The sequence below is a fragment of the Pteropus alecto genome, unplaced genomic scaffold (genome assembly GCF_000325575.1).
Source record: "Pteropus alecto unplaced genomic scaffold, ASM32557v1 scaffold8, whole genome shotgun sequence".
Lineage (NCBI taxonomy): Eukaryota > Metazoa > Chordata > Mammalia > Chiroptera > Pteropodidae > Pteropus > Pteropus alecto.
Window position 1 is genome coordinate 23220962 of NW_006494609.1, and position 25655 is coordinate 23246616.

Sequence of the window (25655 nt, forward strand, 5' to 3'; positions counted from 1 at the left end):
ACCAAGAAAGATAGCAGGCCTGCTCTTCGGAGGTTCCCATTTCCTTTCCAATTTGAATACTTGATTCTGCGGCAAAACCCCAAAGCATATTTATTGGAAACCTCTTTGAGTGGAGACTTAGCTAAATTGATTAACCGAGTGGCATAATAAAATCGTTAGGGCAGCAACAGCATCAGAGTGGAAAACCGAGACTCTCCAGGTGCCGTGGTGGTTGCGTCGAAGGCGTTCAGACTGACTTAGTATGCCGGAAGGCCGCTGCCGGCTAGGCCTGTGTACACGGGCCCTAATGAGGTCGGAGGCCTTCCCATTTCCCTGTCAGGCACACGTAGGCCCTCCTTCAATGTTCCTGTCCAGAACTTGCTACCTTAGCAGAGAGGAGGGATGTGACACATGCCACATGGTGGTTGCATGTGGCTTGGCAGATGCAGTTGGGCGAGCCTTGTAGCTGCCGCTGTTGACTGCGCCTCCTGATAGTGCTTCGCTCTCTGGTTTGTTGCGTTGCGGGCTTGCGTGCTGGGAGACCCGATTTGACACTGTAACTTTCTTGGGTGCTTTTAAGAACGGGGAAGCTAGTTCTCTTGAGTCCTTCCTGGCCCAGTAGTCACAACTTTATTCTAGAAGTTAAATTCTGTCTGTTTTGGATTAATAGTAGCATGACGTTTGAAACATTTCTATAGGGTAAATGAAGTGTCCTGGTTTCAGAAGGCCTTCCTGTGTAAGGCGGGGCTGTGAATTTTACATTGTACTCAGTAATGTGTCTGATTTTTTAAATATAAACATACTTTGTCCTCCAAATGATTGCATATAGTCGATTCCCCAAAAGATGCATTGTGTTCACCCGGGGCTTCCCTAGGATCTCTGAGGAGGTCCCTGGCACCCCACCGCGTGTGCTTGGGGCTGCCCACCCCCCAGCTCGAGCAGCAGGCACGGCGGAAGGCACCGGCTGTAGAGATTCGTGTCGCGGTCCTGCCCTCTCTGCTTAGCTGCAGAAGGCCCTTGGACGGCTGGCTGGGTGTGTCCGAGTTGGTTTCCCTGCCTGGAGATGGGGCTCATGGCAGCACGCTCACCCCTTGCCGGTTGAGTGACGTGGACAGAGAAGCATCCTAGTGATGTCTATTTTCATCATGTCGAGGATCGAGATGTAGTCGAGGTCAAGCATGGAGGTCTTAGAATGTAAATGTGTGTGTCAGATCTCGGTAGGGACCACCCAGATTTCCTAGCGAAGGTACCACACTTTATGTGGGAGGCAGCTGAGGCTGAGTGCAGGGTAAGGGACCCTCCCGAGCCAGACTGTTCACGCAGAGTGGAGTTTTTCCCCAGCATTCTTTGTTTTCCCGAGATTTGCTTCAGGGAAGCCGCTTGGCCGCTAGTTCCGACTTGGGATAATTGAGAATTATTTAATCAACACACATTTTCGAGAACTAACTCAAGAGCAGTGCTAGTTGCCAAAGCTACAAAGTCCAGCAAGCTGCTCCGTGGTCGCTGTCTTTAGGGAGCTTCTGTAAGATGAGTGAGCCAGAAGGATCATTTGGTCATGGCACAGTGTGGTAGGTGCCATGACAGTGGGACAGAGGGGCTGTGGAGCATGCGGGTGCCGTGCAGTTTGGCCCAGGGCTTAGGAGGTGTTTTCCGGGGAGGATGCGCATGAGCAGGCCTGCAGACGGGGAGAGGAAGCACGGGCTGGCAGTCGCACAGCAGAGGGCCCGGGCGTCTGCAGCAGGTCCATGCGGCTGCCGCTCATGGGAAAGAGAACTGGCTGCCTTTGTGCCAGCCCAGCTTCTGAGGTAGGAAGGACCCATTTTACAGGTGAGGACCGTGCAGGGCAGCAGCCTGTAGGGCTCCAGGATTCACCTGTTACCACTGAGCTCAATGGTTTAAGCTGAACTACCATCTAGTTTAGGATTTTGTTCACACTCCAGACTTTTGAATTTTGCTTTCAGATTCTAGATGTTTTAGCTTTGCTACTGTATGGTACTTTTTAAAGAATTGTGTATTTTTCCAGCGTATGTTTTTCACGCATTCTTTCCTTCCCTCCAACATCTGTTTTGCCTATATTGACTTATTTTCCCAGCCGGTATTCCATTCCTTCTCTCTGTTTTGAGTTATTTTCCCATGGCAGCAACATTTCATTCAATATCCTTTAACAAATTCAGTTAAAACGTTCTTCAGATGTTGCTTACACGTTGCTGAGTGGCGGTCCCAAACCTGTAATGTGCTTCCTTTCCCCTTTCTCGCTCTTAATTTACATTTAAACTGGTAGTCTGGTAATAATGATGGTATTTAGTCATTATGTCTTTACAGGTTTTGTAAATATTAGCTCGTTGGTGGTGAACAAGTCCCTGAGGCCTGGTCACTCCGTAGAGAGCGTCATGATTACAGCCCAGCACAGTCAAACTCCCACCCATTCGTGTGGAATTTAATTGGAACTACAGGTGGCTCATGGGAATAGAAGTTAAAGGCACAGACTCCTTCTTCACAGTGAGCGGGGCAGTGATGTCGGTGGCGGTGTTGGAGAAGGCTTTATGTGGCTCTTCCGCTGGAACCGCTGTAAAGTTCTGAACACGGGACCAGGAAGGGTCAGCGATGGCTGGGCTGAGGTGAGGGGACTTGTCTCATGGCCGTCTGTGTCTGCTCCAGGAAGGGCTGTGAGTAATGGGCACAGCGGGACACCGGGGCAGCGAGGGCAGGTTCTGGGAGGGCTGGCAGGCAGCTTTCTTTGCTCTCGCGCAGGGAGGCCCTCCTGGGGGGGAGGTCGTGGCCGAGGGTCACAAAGGCCTCGTGTTTCTGGAGCCTGCCCTGCCGTCTCCCGGTTGAGGGCTGCGCCAGTGTACCTCGGATGGGTCTCTGGCGTTAAGATGACAGGCTTCTTAGGGACAAGGTCTCTTCATCGTATTGTCACAGTTTGGCCTAAAACGTGCTCAGTGAAAGTGAGACGGAGTTCTCTGTGGGAGGGGTGTGGGTTTGCGGTCGGACCTGGCTGGAGGCCTGGTCTCTCCCGTGGCTACTACGATAGCAGGTCACATATCTTGAACCTCAGTTTTCTCATCTATGGAAAGGTCATCGTGGGGATCAAAGTGAGGATGTGGGTGAATGTGAGGGCCTGGCGTGTCGTAAGCAGTGATGCCTCTCCCTCTTTCCTTCCCGGAGCGATTCGAAGGGAAGACGTGTCTCCTTGGCAAGGTGAGGGGTGCGGCCCGGCGCTGGGAGACAGTCGTGCAGGTACGGTAGAAGCAGCACGTGGAAGGACCATAACGATGTTATTTGTAAGAGTTAAATGTCTAGAAATGTGTGTATTTGCACGAAGAGGGACGTCTACATTTAGATAACCCTCCCTTTTCTAGAAAAGCAATTTTTGCATATGATGATTTGTGATCAGTTATATTTTCGTGCATCATTTTCTTTTAGTTAGGAGAATAGTATTCATTGTGGTGTTTGTTCAGACAGCGCCTCTTTGAGGTTCTCCCTGAGCACCCTGACTAAAAACAGCCCGTGCTGGCTGGCACTCTCTGGTCTCTGACCTTGCTTTTTTTTTAAATTCCTAGCAGAAAACTTTTGTCCATTACCTTAACCCATGTACAAGGAGAGTGTCCGTGTATGGTATATGGTGTATAGTATATATTTACCACATTTTCCTTTGTTGAGGCAAAATTCATATAATATACAATTAACCGTTTTAAAGTGTGTAGTTCAGTGATATGTAGTGTATTCACAATGTTGTGCAACCACCAGTTCTCTCTGGTTTCAAAACTTTTTCATCACCCCATAAAAAACCCTGTACACGTGAATCACTTCCCATCCCCCTTCTTCCCACCCTCTGGTAGCCTCTAACGGCTTCGCTTTCCGTCTCTGTGGACTGGCCTGTCCCGGATATATCATATAAAAGGAATCTGCGTGACCTTTTCTGTCTGGCTTCTTTCACTTGTTTCACTGTTTTTGGGGTACATCCAAGTTGTAGCACATATCAGTATTTCTTCATGTGTCAGTATTATGGCTGAATAATGTTTCGTCGTGTGTGTATACCACAATTTGTTTATCCATTCATCCACTGAGGGCCATTTGGATTGTTTTCACCTTTGGGCTGTTATGAATAATGCGTACAAGTCTCTGTGTAGACATGTGTTTTCATTTCTCTTGGATATGTTTAACTTATTCCCACCAGCAATGTACTAAGGTTTCAATTTCTGCACATCTTTGCCAACATTTATTTTGTCTTTTTGATTAAAGCTGTTCTAATGGATATAAGTGGTATCTTGTGGTTTCGTATTTCTTTAATTACCGATGATATTGAACATCTTTTATCTTTTCATTGTATATCTTTTTTGGAACAATGTCCATTCAAGCCCTTTGCCCATGTTTTAATTGGGTTGTTTGTCTTTCTGTTGTTGAATTGTAAGAGTTCTTTATGTATTTTGGATATTAAACCCTCATTAGTTATACAGTTGACAAATAATTTTGCCCATTCTGTAGGCTGTTTTTTTATAGTCTTGATAATGTCCTTCGATGTACAAAAGATTTTAATTTTGATGACATCCAGTTTATCTATTTTTTCTTTTGTCACTATTGCTTTTGGTATTAAATCTTGGAATCTGTTGCCAAGTCCAAGGTCTTGGAAGAGTTACACCTGTGTTTTATAGTTTTAGCTCTTACATCTAGGTCTTCGATCCATTTTGAGTTATTTTTTATATGTGGAGTCCCACTTCATTCTGTTGCATGTGCTTATCCAGTTTTCCCGACACCATTTGGTACAGAGACTGTTCTTTCCCCATTGGATGGCCTTGTCACTCTTGTTGGAAATCAGTTGGCTGCAGATGTTTGAATTCATTTCTGGACTACAGTTCTATTCCATTGACCTGTATGTCTGTCCTTACGCCAGTAGCACACTATTTTAATTACTATAGTTTTGCAGAACGTTTTGAAGTACGTTTGAGAAGTGTGAGTCTCCCAACTTTTTTTTTTCAAAATTGTTTTGGCTACTTGGGACCACTTGTAGGTCCATATTAATTTGAGGGTCAGTTTTTTTCTTTCTGCAAACAGTCTTTGGAATTCGAGGGGAATTGCATTCAATCTGCTTTGGGGAGTTACCATCTTAACAGTGTCAGTTCCTGCAGTCCGTGACCCCGGGGTGTCTTTCCATTTACTTATAGCTTTAATTTCTTTCGGCCAGACTTTGTTTCGGTGAACAAATCTTTCACCTCCTTGGTTAAACTTATTCCTAGATATTCTTTTGGATGGTAGTATAAATGGAATTGTTTCTTTAATTTTGGGGAGGAGGTTGTTCATTGCTGGTATATGAGACTACAGCTGATTTTTGTGTGGTGATCATATACCCTGCAACTTTGCTGAATTTTGTTATTACCTCTAGTAATTTTCTGTGGGTTCTGGGATTTTCTGTATAGAGAATCACGCCAGATGCAAATAGAGATCATTTATCTCTTTCTTTTTCTTGCCTAATTGCTCTGGCTAGGACGTCTAACAGTATCGAATAGTGGTAGCGAAAGCGGACCTCCTTGTCTTGTTCCTGGTCATAAGGGAAAGCTTGATTAGGAAGCTAGGTGTGGGGTTTTTTGTTTGTTTGTCTTTTAATAAATGTCCTCCATCACATTAAGGAAGTTCTTTTCAATTCCTGCTTTGCTGAGTGTTTTAACATGAAAGGTTGTTGAATTTTGTCAGATGCTTTCCGTGTGTTGTTTGATATGATTCTGCTTTTCCCCCTTTCATTCTATTAATACTGTATATTACATTAATCAGTTTTCACATGTTGAACCACCCTTGCTTTCCTGGAGTAAATCTCACTTTGTCGTGGTGTGTAATCCTTTTGTTGTGTTGTTGAATTTGGTTCACTACTATTTTGTGGAGAATTTTTGCATCTGTGTTCATCAAGGATATTGGTCTTTAGTTTTCTTTTCTTGCTATATCTTTGTGTGGCTTTGGTATCAGGGTACCAACCTCATTTTGACTGTATATCATATTTCTTTAGAACTTTGAAACCTATATTCCCTTACTTCAGTAGTGTACATAAAATTCCAGGAGGATTTTGAAGCAGACGGGAGAACTCATCGATGATCATCACACGATTTACCTCCCAGCTTCCTGACACAAAGCTGCCCATAAAATGGCCTGTAGTGGGGAAAATCCTGGCCAACACTGCCACCAGAACTCTGTGTCCACCAGTGGAGAACGGAAGAAGGGACCCTAGTCCCGATTCCGGGGCAGGAGAGAGATGTGCTTCTGTCATTTCCTGAAAGTCACAGATTGTTTTGGGTAACGATTGCTGAGTAACAAGCTGCCCTAAGCTTCAGTGATCTAAAACAGTAATCTGCTTTTAGATCTTATGGTTCTGTGGATTCATCAGGCAGGGCTCAGCTGGGCGATTCTTCTGCTCTACGTGGCATTAACTGAGGTCACTCACTGGTGTTCACCTGGCCTCTTATCTGGTCTGGAAGGTCCAGGACAGCGGTACTCACATGCCTGATGGTTGCAAGGCCAGACTTGGTTCTTCCTCCTCTTCTGTGGAGGGTCAAGGCCCCCTGCAAACAGCCTCTCTGCTGGGATGGTTGGACTTCTTCCCTGGCAGCTCGGGACTCCTGGAATGACTATTCTGGGGGAGGAAGTAGAGGCTGACAAACCTGTGTGACGTTACTCCCGCTGTTGGCGGAGGACCCCACCCAGTACTCCCCGATCTAGGAGAGGGAACATATAGCCTACCGCGCGATGAGAAGGGTGTCCGGGCATCTGCGACCACCTTAGGCCGCTGCATGCGTGGTGTCTAGAGTCCATGGTGCTTTCAGCAGTGCGTGTTACATGCACTTTTTAAGACCGGCTACTGTGGGCTGAAATGGAAACCCCGACGGTTGTGTGTTATCTGGTCTCCGTGAGAAAAATGCATTCTGTGTTCTGAACCAAGAATTTGTGAATAAACTTTTGAAATCGAGCCATTCATAAAATGGTAATTGCTTATGTAAAAGATACGTTTTATTTATTTAATCAGCAGGCATCCTTGATCGTCTGTTTGTCAGGAGTTTTCCAAGTATAACTTTGGATCCGTGAATTTTCTCTTCCTGTTATTTTATTTTAAAAATTATTTGCGAACTTCAATTTCATTTTAAACACTATTGTGGAGTTTAAGCTTATATTTCTCTCCTTTTTTTTTTTTTTTTAAAGTTCATTGAGAAAATATTAGTAAGCCTACATATCCTAAATTTCTTTTTCTTCACCTTAGATCATTCTGATAAATTCCCTAGAGACTTACTAGAATGAGGTTACGGCTGTTTATGTATAAAAGTGTGGGGTGATTCGACAGCACGTGCAGAAGTGTGGATGCATTAGCTCTGACACAGAAATCTCCTTTTCTGTAAGCCTTGCCTTTCAGCCTGTCTCAGCGGACCGTTGCAACACTGTTTTGAGCCAGAGCAAATGTGATGTGGTCATGGGGAGTCGGGGAGTGGATTTAAGTCAGGAAACAAGAAACCTGCATCTTTGGCTCCAGCGGAGCCCCAGGCATTGGGATGGATGCGGGTGGAGAGGCAGGAGCTGTGGCCGTCTAAACAGCGCCCTCTGCTTATGCCCGCCCAGGGAGCCCTGTGTACAGGGCTGCAGTTCCAGCGCCCCTGGGGGCCGGCCACAGCGTGAGCTGCCCTGTGCTCTGTGTCCTAAGCATACCCTGCCTTGGTTCCCAAATACCCATCACTCCTGGGCATCTGACCTTCTGTCCAAAGTAGGCGTGAATGAAGAGGGTCAACCACTTAGATATGTCAGAGTGACTGATGAATGAAATGCATGGACTTTCAGGGTGTCCTGGGAGTTCCTGAATCCCCTCCCGTCATGCCTGAGGTCAGGAACCTTTGGTCTAGATGGTCCGAGGTCTCAAACAGCAGTAAAGTGTTACACATACATTTACTTTTTGGTGTAGGAGTGCCCGTCCTCATTCTGCCCTCGTTACGAATTCCAGCAGTTTGCTGGCAGGGAGAAAATAATTGCTTTCTGCAGGTCTTTGGGGTGCTTCTTTGCAAACTGCTTACCTTCTTCATCCCCGTTACCTTCAGGATTCTCTACCCGCATGCGGTGGCTGTGGCCTAGGGGTGAGCAGCATAGGGGCTGACGAGGTGTCGTGAGACTTGAGGACTGGGGAGGGGTAACCGAGGCAGGGAGGACCAGGGGACCAAGAGCGCAGTGGCGTTTCACAGAGTCGATGACATTCCCTTCGCCTGCCTCCTCTCTGTATCCTGCTTCATGTAAAACAGGTGTTTCCTTATGTTGAGATGAATTACGATAGTTGCTACTGCTTTTTAATTTCGTCTTGGGGTTCTAGGGAACTGTGTCGGATTTTAGTCACCAATGCTTGGAGTGAAATAAGTAAGGTATAGTTTACCTGAAAAGAACTGAGGTGTCGTCATAGAGGCCCCGATTCTGCATGTAATAGGTGAGGGCTCTTGAAGCTTGGCTTTCTGTTCTCCTGAGTGTGCCCCTGCAGCTGTAAAAGTCCCTAAGTCGTGCGGAGTGGCGGAAAGCACGGACAGGAGCTGCTGGCGAGCCCGGGGCTGGAAGGCTGGGAGAGAGGGGCTGGTGGCCTCCCGCCAGCAGAAGCCTTGTGACAGACGGACAGGATTCAAGTGGGAGTTGGGGACCAGCAGGCTCGGCCCCACCAGTCTCTGTGACCTTGTGCGAGTTACTTAACCTTTGAAACTCCTCTCTCCGTTCATGGTAGGTGGGTATAATAGTGTCATGGTTGTTGTGAAAATAAAATAATGAGCTTTAAAAAATGAATTCACCAGGAAAATGGAAAGTGGTATTTACGGTTAAAGGAACTTGCATTTTTCAGCCCAGAAAAGAGTCGAGAACACGTCCACTGAGCAGTCACTGTCCAGCATGTGTTTCCTTGCCGCGTGCTGGCTAAATTTAGGCGCTCACTGTTTGGTTTGTGTGCGTGCGTGTGTTCGTGTTACATTTATAAAGACAGAGACATTTAAATGAACACTGACCACATTCAGTCTAGCTCAGCAAACTTGTGTAAAGCACGGCGCGGCTGCCGTTCCTGCTAGATGTGCGTGTGCACACTGCGAAGGGAGACACTGTGCTCGGGAAGTTCAGACGCTTATTTCAACCTGGAATGTTATGTTTTATGAAAGAAACGTGTATGAGCCAGATCAGGCTGTCATAACAGAATGTCATCGATTGTGTGACTTTAAACAACAGGGATCCACTCACAGTTCTGGAGGCTGAAAGTCCAAGATTAAGCTGCCAGCCAGTTCATTTCCCGGGGTGGGCTGTCTTCCTGGCTTGCAGGCGGTCCCCTTATCACTGTCCCCACATGACGAGGGGAGAGACAGGAAGCAAGCTCTCTGGTCTTTTTTTATTAGGGCTTCTAATTACCTCCCAAAGGCCCGTTGGGTTTTTTGTCTTCCCAGCACCTTCATATTTGGTGTGGCACACTTTATTCTTCAGTTAATTCAGTGTTTTCTGTAATTCAGAAGTGAATTGAGTCTGCAACTGGGTATCCATCATCAATCCACTCCCTGCGTGTATCTGGTCCAGATGTCAGGGGAGGGGGACATTGTGTATGACAACGGTCCCTGCTGGCACAGAGCTTAGAAACTAGTCCAAGAGGGAGAACTTGTGGAAAGTTCCTTAAAGAATCTGTTTGGGAACGTTTCCAGCCTCTGGGACAGGGCGCGTTAGAGGCCGCTCTGCCCCTGGCCTGGCCTCCTGCTCGCTTCAGGGGAGGCGGGCCCTGGGCGGGCAGGCGGGGCCCGGGCACGTTAGGTGGTAGATTCTGGGCGTGGTGGCGCCGAGCCTCGCTCTCCTCTTCACCCAGAGGCTGTGGGCCCGCGATGGCGCCTGGCCACTGCTGGGCGGCGGTTACAGCGTGCACCCTGGAGTGCGGCCCTAGGTGGTCTCCCAGCCTCCTTCCGGTCATCTGCAAGCGTCTGATGACAGCTGCATGCATGTACCCCAGAGACTTGGAGGAGGTGGTCCCATGAAGTTGGCTAAAAAAAATTGACCCAAGATTCAGAGAAACAGTATGTTCACTCATGCGCCTTCACAAACAGCTCCCCTCCCCGCTTTGCTGAGTTTTCTCTGTGGACACTTAGCCTCCTGGGTTCCCTGGCGTGTTCGTCAGCCATGCCTTCAGTCCGTGGTGCCTTCAGTCCGTGGTGGCCTTGGCTGGGAAGGTAATTGGGCCGGTGGTGGTATGTGGTAGTGGGCAGCGGTTATCAGCGTGCCCCGGAGTCGCCACCGTGAGCCCCTGCTTCCAGTGACAGGAGAGTGGACGTGTCGCTTGGACCCTTTCGGAGGGCCAAGGGCGTAGCATTCTGAAGTAGCCTGTTCTTAACACGGGGTTTTTTTCGTGGCCTGTTTATTCTGAAATTCAGATGAATTTTGCATTTTACTATATAATATGTGTTCTAATATGACAGACCTCTAAAAACCTTTCTGCGTGTCGGAATTGACCCTCCAGGACAAGAGAGTGCTCGTTGCTCATAGCGCCGCGCTCTGAGGGCACAGGGGACTGACCGTGGCTGGCCGGGGCGGCGTCCGCACTGACGGTCGCTGCTGGAATCCCGTAATGACTTGTCCTCGTAATGACTTGTTCTCGGTTTTCTTTCCTCTTGGCCCTTGAGGGAGTGTTTGCTCTGCACGTGTGTTTGGTGCCTTTTGGTTTGGATAATTTTGGTGATCGGTAACTAGTTTCGATCTTGTTATTAACAATTTTGATCTGGACACCGTCATCACCAGTCCCATCGGGGGGCATTTGGAAGGCCGAGAGACTGACTGGGTGCTTCGTGTGCAAATACTCTTCTGAGATGGGGAGAAAAACGTTAAAACCTCACAGACTCTGGCAGACTCATGTGGGAGTTGATACTATAAATGTCTCAAATAACGATTTAAACCGTAAGATTATTAACTTTTTTGGAGGGAGCACTGTGCATAAAAACAGTCACAGGTTAGAAGAACATGCCCAAATGAGACTCACTTCTCTCGTGCATGGGTCCCAGGGTGTGGAAGACCTCGTGAGTGGGGACTCCCCACTGGACTGCAAATAAACCCTGCCCGGGGCCCGGTTCTCTTGGCTCCTCCTCCTGGGAGGAGGAGAACCAGGGAGCCACCTGCATTTAGCCACTTCGGTGGCCCCCCAGGCGTACACGTGTAGGAGCAGCCCCACAGGGCCACGGTTTGCGTGCGCCTTAAAGGGCCTTGGGCAGCAGCGGCCTTTGCTTGGGGATTTTCGCGCTGTGTGGATAGAGAGGCCGGGTGCCGAGTGCCCCACCCGGAGCGTGAGGCAGGCCTTGAGTCTCACCTTCAGACTCAGGCGCTGTCCAAAGGCAGTGTCAGCATTTCCTGATGTCATGGCTCAGAACCCCTCCAGGACGGGGTGTGTGTGCGTGTGTGTGTGTGTGTGTGTGTGTACACGTACGTACCTGTTTTGCTTTCGGTTTCACTAGAGGATGTGACTTGGGCCAGTGGTTTTCAGTGAGCATTTAGAATTTAACAGAATTTGGTCCCCGTTTCCTTGGTTATGTTAGTAATAAGAAAAAACCACTTGGTCTAGTTTGTTGTTCTCAAGGAGCAGGGGCAGTTTTGTCCCCCAGGGGACACTTGGCAATGTCTGGAATCTCGCTGGGAGGTGCTGCTGGTGTCTAGTGAGCACAGGCCGGCGCTGTGGGAGCACCCTGCAATGCCCAGGACGTCCCCCCATGACAAAGAATTATGTGGCCCCCGAACGTCGGTGGCGCAGAGGTTGAGAAACCCTGGCGTGCGAGGTCACGGATGTTCTTTTCTTGATTTCCAGTGAAGGTGTGACTGTTAAGGTTTAATAGTTTTGTAAGGCGAGATGCTTTCTACAAAACTCAGCCATTAAATGAGATCTTAAAGATGAAAAAGTGTTTTCGATGCAGTGAGGTTCTACTATGAGTGTGATTGAGATGAGCAGAAGGAACTGAGAGGTCACGGGGCCTGGGACAGAAGCCCAGGTGCCCGTCAAGCCGGTTTGGATAAACCCTTCCTAAGAAACCATAATTTAAATGGAAACTTTGGTTGGCAGAATGGGAATTTTTGAGTAGGTACCATTAGAAATAAAATAATTTTCCAGCTGTGGTTCCCAAGTTCCCCAGGTTTATGCCTTTAACCCATAACTCTCTGAGCTTTAGCTTTAGCCCTGTGTGTTTATTTAACTGTCGATCGGGTCCTCGGTATGTGCCAGGCACCATCCTAAGTGCCAGGGACACAGCAAGAAACAACGCAGGCAGCTCCCCGTTGCCATGGCGCCTGCGCTGCAAGGCGGGTTGGGGAAGTCCACATGCCAGTTGCAGGATTGAGCGGGATCTCTCACAGCTGGTCTGGGGGCTCATTGACCAGGACTTGCAGGAGGAAGAGGCATTTTGTTGTGTGCCCCAGATGGAGTGACCAGACAGGACTGCGACTACCTGGTGTTTTCACCTAGATGTCACCGAGTCTGTCCCCAGTAGACTCTTGATTCCTTCCTGCCCCCACCCCCAGGCTTAAGCCAGAAGACTGGGGTGCATCCCTTGACCCCCACTTCCCTCCCATTTGGTCCATAGCTGTCAGTCTTGCATCTCACCTTTCCCCACATCCCTGGTCCCCAGCCGGGGCCAGGCCTCTTGCCCATTGGCGGCCCCTGACTTGTCTGTCCGCCTCCCTGCAGGTCACTGCCGGCCCTTCTCCACACAGCTGCGGAGGCCTTTTAGAAACCTAGCTTGCCTCCTTCCTTCCCTCAAAACCGGTCAGTGGCTCCCCGCTGCGCTCGGGAAATGCGCCCTTCTCACCAGACACTCTTCCCAGAGAGGCCCGCCCACACGCAGCGGCCATCCTGCCCTGGGCCCCTGCCCTGCCTGCGCCTCAGGGTCCCTCTTCCTCCGGTGGCCCCAGGGCCTGTCTTCCCGTCCTCCTCTCTGGGCTCCTGTCGCCTGTTTCCTGCAATGCCGTGTCCCTCTTTAGGTGCTGGCCATCTTTAGGTGAGAAATCGCTCACCTGCGCCACTCGCCACTCGGAGCGGGGCGGATGATTCACAGGGACCCGCCCTCCCTCCTGCAGAGTTGGGGTTTTTGCATAGGGGATTTTTCTGTCGGTTTTATTTTTTCCTCACCTTTTGGAGTATTAAAAGAGCTGAGACAGTGGGCTGTTTGTGTGTTTGTGTGTGTGTGTGAGTGTGTCTGTGGTGGGGGCAGTGCCCGCACATTCTGGGGAGTTCTCTGATCCCTACCACTGGCTTACATCCCACCGATTCCACAGAGCACAGAGCTATAGCCATGTGCTGACTTCCTTAGTAAGCTTTTGAAGTAAAGCACGGCCACTTAGTAGGTCTTTCTCAGCACAGAAAAGGGAACAGAAAAGTCGTGCCGCGGCTCTGGCGTAATTACCCCAGCGTGCGAGCCGGCGCTGGGAGGGCGTCCCGGGTCCGTGCTTGCGTGCTCTGCTGGCCCTTCAGACATGTCTGACATTAACGAAGTTTTGCTTCGCCAGGCAGGAAAGAATGCCTGCCCCAGGTGTCCTTATCAAGTAATAGTGTATTTATTTGGCTCCATTTTTTGGATGAGCAGGAAGTGGGCACCAGGGGTTTGTTTGGCCTTGTCCCTTATTTGCCACAGGCTGATGGTGGAGAATTCTTAAGTTTCCAAATGGAAAATGAATATAAAAGAAGTCCCATAGCGGTCAGGAGTTGGAGGGACTCCCAGGTGGCCTCTGAGAAAGGAAACGTCTGAAAACTTATTTCAGATGATTTGTTGGTGACAAACTTCTGAATCTGACTAGCAAGTGGATCGCAGACACAGAGCCTTTTTACAAGAAGTAATAAGCTGGACATACTGCAGATGTGTTTTCTAATGAGGGAAAATGCATCCTCTAACGGCTGATTGTTGTTTCTAGAAAATTCGAGTCCTAGTCTCAATTTTTGTTTTGCACCTGTTGACAAGATTGAGAGTTTATTTAAGCTTGAATATCCTGGAGGTGGTATATAGACTACACGAGGGTCATTTTTAGATTTTATAATAAAATCTTTTACAGCATAGAATTAAAAAAAAAAACAAAAACCTTTGTAGACAGGAACCAATCTTTGAAGGGAAACCTCGGTTTGGCTTGGAAGTTCATCTAATGGAAATTAAACCGAGGAGTTCAGCTGTCTAACTGCAGACGGCTTGATGGCTTGATGTTCAGACGCTCATTAGAAATCTGCTTTCCCCAAAACAACGTCTTTAGCTACCTGGGATGGAAAGTGCTTAAGTAAGCAATTTAAAATTCAACACACTCTACTTGAAAGTGATCGGTTTAAAAGATTCATGGACGAAGCACTCCGTATGTCTGAGTATTGCATAGTAGGTGATGGGGGCGTTAGAAAAAGATTTTTCTCGCCTTCACAGGACGTGTAGTGGGAGGAGGGGCAGGTGTGCATGGGGTGAACTATTAGACCAGGCAGAAAAGTGCTGACGGTGTGACAGAGTAAGCATGTTAGTGATCCTGTAGTGACAGGCAGGTGCCTCGTAGGACTGGACACAGAGCGCTGTGCGAGCGATGATGTTTAAAGTAGGTTGGCAAACTACGGCCTAAAAGTGAGCGGAGAAGCCTGTATAACAGAGACCATCCGTGGTCCATGCAGCCCTGAAATGTGTGTTATCTGACCATTTATAGGAAAAAAGTTTGCTGACTCTTGGTTGAGGGGATTAGGAAATGCCTTACAAAAGCTGAAATTCAAGCTGGCATTTTGCAGGATAAGTAACATTTTGATTTTCAGGGCAGCAGGGGTGAGAGTAGGGGAGTTTTTGCGGGAGGGCACACAGGTGCTGTTAATCAAACAGCACAGTGGGCTGTGGCTGGGGCTCAGGGTGGGGACTGGGAGGAGGGGCGAAGAGCATGGCTCAGCTTAAATAGCAGCAAGTTTGAACTCAATTCTGAAGCGAGTCGTGAACCGTCAAAAGCTTTTGAGTAAGAGAATATCAGTGTCATAATTATAGTTAATTGTCAGAAATTAAGATAAGTATTCATTTTCTTCTGAGGCCTGCTCTCCAGAACCATAAACTGGTTCTTCAGAAGCGACCATAATGCTTAGGAGGCCGCTGGCTGTGGCGTGAGTTTGCGGAAGGGTCCAGAAGTCCTGGTTTAAGGCTGAAGATTCGTTGGTGTGCTTTTCATGCCTGTCGACATTTTCTGATCAGCAGCAGACATTTGTGAACTCCCAGTGATCCCATAAACTGAGGCATCTGGGAGGATCTCGAGGAAGGCAGAAAGTCTTTCTGAAGTCGGCAGTTGTGTTTCAGCGTTAAACTTCCGCGTGGAAGCCTCGGTTTTGTGGTCTGTATCGTCAGCGACCTGGGCGTGGTGCTGTTCTTTGAGGAATGAATGTGGAAAAGGGGCCCTGACGCCGGGAGACATTTTCATCCCCAAGAACAGAACAGCTCTGAGGACAGAACCTTTACGGTCACTCATCTCCAGACTAAGGAGAAGGCCGGGTAGAGGGGTCCGAACTTTATGGGTGTGTTCCCAGAGAGAATGCGTGAAGGGTAGAGTAGAGGCAGTTTCCCCGCGACCCCACGATCAGCATTTAGGTGTGTAGTCGTCCAGTCTTTTGTTCAGCGTGGACGCACTTAGGTCACTCTGCGAGGTTCCAGTCCCGTCCGTTACACACTTTGTACCTTGCAGCGGAGGGAATCACGCCCGACAGACAGCTGGGGGGCGCCTGCCCGCTGTGTCCCCTGCTTCTCCCTGGAGCCCCCCTGCTGCTGCTGTCTGCATGGGGACGGGGAGGAGGGTCTCCTCTGCACAAATGCGGGCGCTCTCGACGGACCCCAAAGCCTCAGCAGCAGGGACTGGATTTTGCAGAGTCAGAACCCTGGTCTCAGAGGACGAAGGTGACGAGGCCTTCATTCATGCAGACCCCGAGTTGGTTCTCAGCGTCATCCGGAGTTGCTCAGACGGACTTGCGTCACGAAGAGGGTGCTGCTGCAGCCAAGTGGCGGGGAGTTGCCTCCCAGAACCAAGCCCGGCAGAAGGGCCTCGTTTGCACCAGCGCCGTCGGTCCCTGCGGAGCTCTGCCCAGGCCTGGGGACCGGGGCCCCACCCCGCCCTGCTGGGGTTTGAGAGTGACCGTGGTCTTGGGACATAGCCACCACCCTTAGTCGGGTTGTGTGACTCAGTCTCCCCTGTCCCCAGAACACCTGGTCTGAGAGATTGGCCCCATTGCTGTCAGCAAGGCACACGGATCCTGCGGACTTCACTTCAGGGGTCACCCAGGTGGCCAGCTTCTGCTCGTACCCCGCCTTGCTGGCTTCCCAAGAGCCGTGCTGCCCTCACCCCGGAATTTCAGTGTCCTTGGAACAGGCGTGTATGTGCGCACACGGGCGTGTGTATGCACAAGAGGGAGAGAATGTCTTGTTTGTTTATTTTAAGAAAAAAGCCAGTGTGTTCATGGTAGAATATTTAGAAAACACAAACATTTCCTGTTGCCTCACCCCTGTTAACGTTTTGGTGTATATCGTTCGTCCCTCTTGGAGGCATAACCATGCATTTTTATGAAAATAGAGACATACTTAAATAATTTTTAGTTTCTAAAAAAAGCACCTTTTTAAAACTAAAAAAAACCCTTTTATTAAAATAGGAATGCCATTCAATTACAAGAAAATTGTTTTAATAGGCATATCAAAAGCTAAAAGCGTCAACACAGCCCTGCACTCGAGTCACTGCTGTGTGTGCTCTTCGGAGCCACCTTTGGGACATACGTGTATTTTCTTTTTATAAAGACGGAATTATTCTATATAATAAATAACCATTTTATAATTTGCTTTTTTATATAATAGCTTTATTGAGATGTGATTCAGATATTATATTCACCATCTTAAACTGTACATTTCAGTTATTTTTAGTATATTCAAGAGTTTTACAATGCTCATCACTTTCTACTTTTAGACCATTTTCATCATCCTGAAAAGAAAAGAAACCGTGTACCCATTAGCTGTCACTTCCCATTCCCCCCTCCCCCAACCCTAGGGAGTCATCAATCTATTTTCTGTCTCTATCAATTTGCTGCTTTGAAAATTTCATACAGATGGAATCATACAGCGTGTAGTCTTTTGCAGCTGATTGCATTCACGCAGCATCGTGTTCTCAGGGTTCATCCCCATTGTAGCCTGTCTCAGCAGCTCCTTTTGATAGGCAGGTAATAGTCGTGTGTGGGTAGACCACATTTTGTTTCTGTGCTTATCAGTCGATGGACCTTGGGTTGTTTCTTCTTTCGGGATATTATGAATAATGCTGCTGTGAACACTCCTGTAGAAGTTTTTGTGAAAACCTGTTTTTATATCAGTTGTATATACAGCTGGATCATTGGTAACTCTATGTTTAACATTTTAAGGACCTGCCAGGCTGTTTTTCAGAGCAGCTGGGACATTTACATTCCTATCGGCAGTGTAAGAGATTTCAGATTTCTCTACATCTTCACCAACACTTGTTATTTGTCTTTTTTATTTTAGATATCCTGGCGGGTGTGAAGTGGTGTCATTGTTGTTTTGATTTGCATTTTCCTAGTGACTATGTTAAGCATCATCTCACGTGCTTATTTATTGACCGTTTATTTATCTTCTTTGGAAAAAATGTCTTTTCCTATCTTTTGTCTGTTTTTAAAGTTGGGTTATTTGTCTTGTTACTGAGTTATAAGAGTTCTTTACATATTTTAGATACAATTCCCGTATCAGATATATAATTTGTAAATATTTCCACCCATTCTATGGGGTGTCTTTTCACTTTCCTGATGGTGTCCTTTGAGGCACAAAAGTTTTTTACTTTGATGAAATCCAGTTTATCTGTTTTTTCTTTGTTTTTTCTTTTAGTCTGTTATAGGATTATATGTCTATCCTTATGTCTATGTTGTCTTGATTACTTAGCTTTTAGTAAGTTTTGACTTGGGAATCATTCACACTGGGTTCTTTTTCAAGATTGTTTTTTCTCTTCTGGGTTCCTTGCATTCCCTGGTTCATTTAGGATCAATTTGTTAATTTCTGCAAAATGTAACTTTGTCTCTTTCATGATATAATAATACTGTACTGTCCAGTATAGTAGCCATGTGGCTAGGAACATGTGAAATGTGGCCGGTCCAGATAGAGATGCGCTGCAAGTGTGAGCTTACAGCAGATTTCGAAGAGTTAGTGTGGGAAAAAGAACACAGAGTATCTCATTAGTAATTTTTTATATTAATTACACATTGAAATTTTATATTGGGTTAAATAATTTACATTGCATAAGTTTACTTATTTCTTTTTACCTGTTTAATGTGGCTACTAGAAGATTTAAAATTACATGAATCTCATTTATGTTGGACTGAAGTATTTTTTAATAACCTGGCATTCTGTTGTTTGGTTGATTGTGTTGTAATGATCATGTGATTATGTTAGAGTTTCTTTTTATTTACTGAGGTAATACCTGACATACATTATATTAGTTTCAGGTGTACAACATAATGATTCGATATTTGTAAATATTGTGAAATGGTCACCATATAAGTTTAGTTAACATCTAAAACCGTACATAGTTATAGAATTTTTTCCTTGTGATGAGAACTTTTAAGATTCACTCTTTTAGAACTTTCAAGTCTACAATACAGTGTAATTAACCATAGTTGTCGTGCTGTACATGACATCATCCCCAGGACTTATGTATTTTATAACTGGAAGTTTATGTTTCAATTCCCTTCACGCATTTCGTGTCCCCTTCTCCCTGCCTCTGGCAACCACTAGTGTATTCTCTGTGTCTATGAGCTTTTTGTTTTTCAGATTCCACTTATAACTGAGATCATATGGTATTTGTCTTTCTTTGTCTGATTTATTTCACTTAGTGTAATGCCCTCAAGGTCCATCCATGTTGTTGCAAATGGCAAGATTTCATTTTTTTTATGGCTGAATAATATTTGTCAGAGTTTCTTGATTCAGTTCTCTATTGTTGGACACTGGTCGTTTCCGGTTTGCTCTGTTCTACAGCGTTGTGATGAGTGACCTTGTAGCCAGGTCTTCGTGCACTCACTCCTGTGACGCTGCCAGGACATAGCAGGACTTGGGAAGTATTTGTGCTGTGTTTCTAAACTCTTAGAGTGTTGAGTAAGTGAATTATTGTTTTCACATTAACAAAAAATGATGTTTCAAGACAAGGCCGTAAACAGATTAAACAAATATTGGTCCAGCCCCCCGACAAGTCGGGTTTTGTTCGGAGAGTTGGGAACAGAGCAGTGAGTGAGTCCAGATTTAGCCCTCTTGACCTTCACGTTCTGATGGGGGAGAGGGGTAACCATGCAGATGGTGCTGGAGAGCAGTGCCGAGAAGGACGGGGAGACCGGCTCGTGCTGGCACGTGGCGGGGGCACGATCCTCACGGCCGTCAGGGCAGGTAGCGTTCGCGTCGGGACTGAGGGAAGCGGAAGGGAGCACGTGAAGACCCGCGAGAGCAGCGGTGGCGGCAGGTGGGTCAGGAATGACGGAGACTTCGAGGCGGGGATGAGCTCGACGTGTGTTCAGAGCCGCCAGGAGGCCAGTGTGGCCGGGGCTTGGGGTACTTTTTGAAGATGGAGCAGACAGTCTTTGCTGATGGATCGGGTGTGGGGTATGTGACCTAAATGGTGTTATGGTGCCATTTGCTGAGCCTCGGTCACTAGAGGTGGGGGACACCTGGAGTTCTGTTGAGGTGCTAAGTAGATGCACCGGTGTGGAAATCACGGGGAGGCGGGGCGGGGGGTACATATTTGGAGTTAGGAAAAGCCATTGGGACATCAAGCAGGTTGATAATTGCCCGTTAAATTTGGAGACATGGAGGTCTCGGGGACTTGGGTGAAGATGGTGTTGGTGGGCTGTGGTGGGTGGCGGGTGAGAGTGTCCAGGGGAGAATGGGACATGTGTGTTGACAAACCCTTGAAAGCATTTGCGCCCAAGTGGACAGAATGATGGCAGAGGAGGAGCTGCGGCCAGGCAGCCGCTTCCCCGCGCATGGGCGGGAGTGGGACCCACGGGGCGGGCAGGATTCAGTGCCACGGTGAGGGTGAGCTGCCCCGTGGGACGGGAAGAGCAGGCAGAGGGGGCTGGCAGGCTTCCACTCAGCAGTACGAGGAGGAGAAAAGCGTCACATTGCCTCAGTTTCCAGAAGCGAAGAGTGACAGGGAAGGGGTGTTGTAGGCTTTGTTGGGGAGCTCAGTGCAAAATTCACATGAATTTTTACTAGGAAACATAAGACTTCACACAAATTGAGTTACTTTAAAGTGCTTACCCTTGGGATTCTCTGTCCTGTGCCGCTGGGGGTGTTCTGGTGGAAAGTTTGAGAAGCCTGTGTATTATTGCATTCTGTTGCTATGATGTTAAATCTCACCCAAGTGAGTATTTAACCTTAAAGAGTTTGAGATTCACTTACCCATTTTGTTATCCTTATTAGAGCTTTTGCAGCTGCTCCAAACATCCCTCCATTTGTACATCTTAATAGTCACTTGGCAAGCGGCTGCACTCTGCTCCGGGAGGCCGCGCTGGCGGCCGCGGGGCCCGGGGCCGGACGGCGGTGCCCTCGGTGCCTGCCTTTCCCACCCCTTTCTGAGGGGAGGATGCGGAGGAAGGCAGGGTCCCCGAAGCGCAGCTCCCTCTGAGGACATTTCAGAGAACCTTTTTCTTGTTTCCTCAAAATCCTTAACAAACCCGCTGCTGCTCTGTTCCCCCTGGCGAGGCGCGGCGTGGAGAGCTGTCCGCCAGCCTCTCGCTGCACTTGACTCTCAGTGGGGAGTCAGCCGTTCGGCTTCCTTCCTATTCATCGCGTGGCCTGCTGGCTTTTCTTTCCAGATGGTTTTAGTATGGTTAACCACCCCCTTTGAGTTCTTCGACCTTCTTAGTAGACAACCCTGTGGACAGCTTGGTCACCCCACAAAGTGACTTCATAGGGCGGAGCATGTGAGACATCCGAGGTCACGTCCCTCTTCCTGTTGACAGATGAAGAGGCCGAGGCCTGGGGGGAGCTCGGTTCGTAACTGGAGCGTCGATGACCAAGTCACAGCCCCTTGCTTCCCAGTCCTCCCAGCCCGGGGGGCCCTGCCCCTCCCTCACCCATCTCGAGTTCCGAGGGCAGCGCCCCACCTGCCGGGCCCCAGCACCCTCCATTCCCGGGGGCTTCCTCGTCCAGGCAGAGAGGCCTCCCCTGACCCCCTCTTTGAGTGTCTGTCTGCAGGGTCACCTTCACCTTCATGCCCCGTCCACAGCTTGTGTGTGCCGAGTATGACCGGGTGCTCACTTACTACTTCTTGTCTTCCCCTCAGAGAGTCCCGTGGAGGCAGGGACCGCCATCTTGGTTTGAGCCTAGGACATCCGGCATCTAGTGAGGAGTACGGCACACTCGTGCTCAGAAAGTTTGCAGACAAACGGATGTGTAAATCTAGACTTAAGTCAGATTGCTCTTGTCTCCTGCCATTAAAGGGGCTCTTTTCTCATTGCCGGCCAGGGCTTGTCCTGCTGTCATCTCACAGCCCTTTGCTGCTCTCACGACCAGAAGTGTTTTGGAGTTTGGCATTTTTGAGATTTGAGAATAGAATTAGGGAGTACACCATATATTGCGGAACATCCCCAGGCAGCACCTTGTAATGGGATTTTTGCAGCAATGTGCATGGCTGTTGACACCAGGCGATTAGCTGCACATTGTGTCGTGACTGGCCACCCGATGCGTTACAGACGTGTTTTCAGAGCTTTGGGGTGAGGGGCTGCGGACCTGTTTTGGTGAATGCGCGTCAGGCCTCGCGCCGCGTGCTGGAAATGCAGAGGACGGGTGCGTCGCGCCTGCCCTCCCACGTGGGGCAGGGGCACAGGGCGCGGTGGTACAGCCGCCGGGAAGGCAGTACCGTGGGGGCCGCTGCTGGCCGTTTGGGGTGTGCCCACAGCCCTGGCACGGGGCACTGCCCTGTGACGCAGGGAGTGTGGGCAGTGGTTACAAGGCCGTCCTGGATCTCCTTCCCTAGGGTCTGGCTGTGGGGGTTCAAGGAGCAGAGAGCAAAGCTCAAGACAGGGCGCCCGACTCATGATGCTCTATTCCCCTGTGCCCCCCGCCCCCGCTGGTGGGAGGGGGGCCTGGGTGGCTGTCCGAAGACCACCTTTGATCTTCTGTGCTGGAACGACCTGCCCGCGTGGTTGCACACTGGCTGCTGGCTGGGCCGAGGCTGTTTTAACATACACTACCCGACTTTTAAAACATGAATATGCTTTAATTTTCATGTTTTTAAGATGCATTTTTGATTAGATAGAAATCTTTAAAAAACTTACGTGCTTTCTGAAACGGTGCTTGCATTTTGAAAAAAAGTTTAATTGCCAGGCTGCAGGAAAACTTGCCCATTTTTATTAGAAAATGAAAAGCCAAATATGTCTAAATATGCATATTTCAAATCATTAAAGATGATATAAGGCAAAATAGCTTGTTCCTGAAGCAGATGGCAATCTGCATTATTTCTAAAGTTTTCCTGTGATCTTTTATAAATTATATAGAATGTATTAACTCTCATTGAACATGTATATTAAAGATTATTCTTTCAATTTAGAGTTATTTTTGTCCAACGTACTTAAGATTGAATGAGCCATGACAGTGTAGGAGAAGCACGCTTTTAGTCTTTTAGATTTTATAAGAGATATTACAGTTTTCATAAAGACATGAGAACGGTCTTTGGCAATGTATTCTAAAATAAGACTGGAGTTTGTGTTGTAAAAACTTCCTTCAAGACACATTCTGGGGTTTTATGAGTGAGTGATGGTGGCAGGACAAGGTGGCATCACCTAGAGTTTTATTTGCAAATAGTTTATTTAACAGGGTTTAAAAGAGACTCCTTGTGTTTTATAATTACCCTTCTTTGGGGACCAGCCTGTCATGTAAAGCATATCTGGCGGTGTTATCTTTGCTACAGATGTACTATGTTTATGTTATTGGAAATGTTTGATTTCTTAAGTATGTGTGTATGTGTGTGTGTGTGTGTGTATCAGTAGATTAGATTGATTCCGTAGTTTAAATGTTTGCATCTGTATTGCATATAAAAACATGTCAGTTTCCAAGTGCGGCCTTTAGAGTATTATAGAGTATTACAGTATAGTATAGAAGGCTTTTTTAAAAGGTCATAGTAGAAACGTTTTATGTGTTTAATTGCTTAAACATTTTCTTTCACTGAGATTATTTTTTTCAAAACACTGAATGTAACATGAGAAAATGTTAAATGGATACAACACTATAAGATTTTCCACAGAAGTTTTAATTCACAATGAGGCATACTGGGAAGGCTCCATTAACTTAACGCTTTAGATGGTATCATCATTTTGGAAAAACCACTTCACCGCAGGGACAGTGTTTACAAAAACTGAAGTCCTCTCTGCACTGACGTTGCTTAGCTGTGCATAGGTAGTGAGTGACGGCAGTGTCAAAACCAATTTAAAATTACCTGTGTTGTCAATATGCAGATTTTCTTTATTCAGTATTTACACTATGAATTTACCAATCTGAGTAATTTGTAATACAGTAGCATAAAACCAATCAGACCTACCAGACTGAAAATGTGTGCATATCTAAAGTGGTTTCTTTTCTTGATTTTGGTTAAGTTAACAGAAGTATCTTCACATCTGTAATTTCTGGTAACTTAATGAGAACACACTGAACTTTTGGGTCACAATAAATTTTCCCATTATGTAAAATATTTTACACACTGGTTGACTCATTGTGAATTGTGAGTAGACATGATTCTCTTCCTGCGGAAAATAGAAACATATTGTAATGACAGTTTCAGCCAATTACAGAATTGTGCTTAGGTTACCACCTTGCTTTCTGTCAGCTGGATTGTTGAAAACCTTGAGATGGACAGACGGCAGTAGGAAGGAGCTCGGAGCTCTTTTTTTAGAGTTAGAGGGTGTAGTCTTTCTAGAAATCAGTGAGTTTTATACATAGGCTTATTTTTGTTTTTTATGAGTTTTATGTTCAGTTAATGAATGTGTTTTCTTAGTTGTATTAACTTCAAGTCTTGTAAATATTTCTGGGTCTTAGAAACCTCAGCGTTCTTATTTCATAGTAAGAACCATGTAAATGAGCACTTTTTGGTGGTGATGGGGTTAATAGTTTCTCTAGTGATACTGCCTTGCATGTTTAAAATGCTACATCTGTGTATGTATGTAATTTATATTTTATGATAAAGTTAAAATCAGCTTATTTCTTGAAAAATTGTTGATCTCGGAGATTTGGGGGGGAAAAAGTTACCCCAAACAGTTTATAAGTTATTTTGAATAGTGAGTAGCTTATTTAAAATTATTTGGAAAGTGTACCCTCAAAATAATGCATGTTTGGGGGCATAATTTTCCTTTTATGTTTGTTTCTTTGAGATGGTGAGCTACATCTCATGAAGCGACGTTGATTATCAGATGTTTGGCCTTTGGCTTGATTGTGTCAGCCTTAAAAAACATAACTATCGAGATAGTCACATACCACACAACTCACCTATTTTATGCGTCCAAGTCAGTGGTTTTTAGTATATTCACAGTTGTGCAACCATTGCCTGTCTCGGACACTTCATATAAGCAGAATCATATAATACAAGACCTTTTGTGTGTGGCTTTGTTTTTTTTGGCATATGTTTTCAAGATTCATCCATGTCATAGGCTATGTCAAAGGTTGTTCCTTTCTGTTGCCACGTGATATTTCGTCGTGCGGATATACCACTTTATGTGTTCGTTAGTCCATTGATAGACTTGGGGTTGTTAGCTCTCTTGGCTGTTATGAGTAGTACTGCTAGGAACAGCCGTGTACAAGTGTTCGTGTGCACATGTGTTTTCATTTCTCTTGGGCGTGTACCTCGGGGTTCCCATCAGCTTTTGGTGCTCCTTTGGCCTGCTGTTGAGATTCCAATTTGTGTTTGTAAAGAGTCTCTGCTACTTGTGACTGGGGCTTCCATGACCTTTGTTTGTGACCCGGTGACTCCTGTTTCATGCTTGAAGCCCCTGGACCCCCTGATGCCTGGAGAAGGAGCCAGTTATAATACCCTTCTTTCCTGAGACCGGATCACATCTGATGGTCATCACAGGCTCTTGTCAAGTAAGTACTCTGTTAGGTTTTTGGCAGATAATTCTCTTCTGTATCTAAGCCAACTAAATCTTGTCTGTATTTTGTATTTTTCTTACTTTCTTCTCTCTTCTTGGTGATACCCTTTGTTCTTTGGCCTCAGAAGCAGGCGGTAGTGACTCTGAATGAGTTGTCTATACATTCCCTTCAGGCAGTATACCACGCCTCTGGCTTTTTTTTATGGTAATTTTGGTAACTGGGTTGCTTATTTTTGAAGTAATAAACACTTTAAGAGAGTAGTGATACTCTTGAGCATTTTGTTAAGTGTGCAAATGAGACCTACAGGGATGTTTCCATAATTTGTATCAAATTCATGTAAATGTGCATTAACACTCTTAGCTAATTGCCTGAGTTAGATTAGGAATTTTATTACTGCTGTTTAATTAAGGAGCAGATCCTGCCATGGTCATTCCAGTTAATGGTGAGAGTCCTTCAGGTCTCTCGTCATGTGTTTCAACTGAGTCGAGCTTGGAAAGTTATTGAGTGCTTTGTGGATGCAGGCTGTATTTTGTAACCGTTGTGCCTTGCATTTCGAGAAGTGTATACTTTTGGGAACCTTTCACCTGC

The 25655-nt window shown here is 46.8% G+C and overlaps 1 protein-coding gene across 1 annotated transcript in view; it reads left to right on the plus strand.

The window, feature by feature from the left end:
• Positions 1-24947: 24947 nt before the first annotated feature.
• TRAF3 (TNF receptor associated factor 3) overlaps positions 24948-25655 on the plus strand; it is a 62117-nt gene continuing 61409 nt past the window's right edge. The window contains exon 1 of the mRNA XM_006925590.3: positions 24948-25061. The gene's annotated coding sequence lies outside the window, so the exon portion shown is untranslated. The remainder of the gene's footprint in view (positions 25062-25655) is intronic.